This window comes from Neofelis nebulosa, chromosome 11 (assembly GCF_028018385.1).
Source record: "Neofelis nebulosa isolate mNeoNeb1 chromosome 11, mNeoNeb1.pri, whole genome shotgun sequence".
NCBI lineage: Eukaryota > Metazoa > Chordata > Mammalia > Carnivora > Felidae > Neofelis > Neofelis nebulosa.
The window spans coordinates 37,593,926-37,595,465 of record NC_080792.1 but is presented as its reverse complement, the minus strand read 5'-3'; the positions used below and the strand labels follow the sequence as shown (position 1 = coordinate 37,595,465).

The following is a 1,540-nucleotide window of genomic DNA, read 5'->3' as shown; positions in this document are numbered from 1 at the left end:
TTTTTACTTTCTTGGTGGTGTCCTTTGAAGCATAAAACTTTAATTTTTATGAAGTTTGTTTTATCTTTTTTTTCTTTCATTGCTTGTGCTTTTGGTGTCGTATCTAAGAATGCTTGTTCTGATCAAGGTCATGCATGTTTACATCTATATTTTTTCCTAAGACTTTTTTTTTCACATAAAATTTCTTAGTTTATTAACCCTCTCCTGAAAAATTGGCACAGTCACTACAGAGCCACTGCAGAATCTTTATTCCTTCTGTTGTCCAGTCTCCGTCTCACTTGTTCCCGGCATCGACCCTGTCTTCTGCAGTCCCCCTGACTTTCTTCATTCTGTTTTTGTGTTCCTTTTGCTGTTTTCTTGAGGTCTGTTTCTTCTCACACAGGCCATGTCTTGCAAGTCTATGTTTGGGTTCATTTTTCTTTGCATCATCCAAGGAATCATAATCATGCCAAAGCCAGTTGTCTTGCCACCCCCAAAATGGGTTGTGAATCCAAATACAAAGATGGCATCTGGTGTGGTCTTGTACATCTTGGCTACTTTTTCCCCCAAATGTGTCTTAGGTGCTGCTGCCTTTCCAGGGTGAAGAACATCAATGACCACTTGTTTCCACTGAAGTAGTCAGTTGGTTATGAACTTCCTGGTCTAGAGAGTTACTGTGTCATTCATGATGGCAGCTGAGCTTCAAGCAGCCGGACAGGAAAAGAGAGCTTTCTAAGAGTTTTGTAGTTTGAGCTCTAACATTTAGGTCTAGGATACATTTGAGTTAACTTTTACATGTGTATGTTTGAGGAAGTGTTCTTTTGTATATGAATATCAAGTTGCTGAAAAGACTTCTTTCCCCATTAAATTGTCTTGGCATCCTTGTTGAAAATCTATTGACTATAAATGTGAATACGAGTTTATTTTTGGACTCTCAATTCTGTTTCACTGGTCTGTATGTCTATTCTTATGCCAGTAGCATATTTTCCTGATACTGTAGCCTTTTTAAAAATTATTTATTTATTTATTTATTTATTTTGAGAGAGAGAGAGAGAGAGACAGAGAGCGCGTGCACGCACGAGCAAAGGAGGGGCAGAGAGAGAGGGAGAGAGAGAATCCCAAGCAGGAACCCAATGCGGGACTTGATCTCACAACGATGAGATCATGACCTGATCCAATGTCAAGACTCACATGTGTAGCCAACTGAGCCACCCAAGTGCCCTGATACAGTAGCCTTGTAGGAAATTTGAAATGGGCAAATGTGAATCCTCCACTTTCTTCTTTGTTTTGGCTATTGTAGGTCCCTTGCATTTTCATATGAATCTCAAGATCGGCTTATCAATTTTAGCCAAAAAGGCACTTGAAATTATACAGAGATTGTGCTGAACCTGTAGGTTACTTAGGGAGTATTGTCATCTTAAACATATTAAATCTTGTCCATTTATTTAGGTTTTCTTTAATTTCTTTCAATAATGTTTATAGTTTTCAGTGTTCAAGGCTTGTACTTCTTAAATTTATTCCTGTTTTATTTTTTTGATGCTATTGTAAATGTAATTTTTTT

At 37.7% G+C, this 1,540-nt stretch overlaps 1 pseudogene; it reads right to left on the bottom strand.

The window, feature by feature from the left end:
• Positions 1–274: 274 nt before the first annotated feature.
• Positions 275–813, bottom strand: LOC131490192 (small ribosomal subunit protein eS24-like; annotated as a pseudogene).
• Positions 814–1,540: the final 727 nt, after the last annotated feature.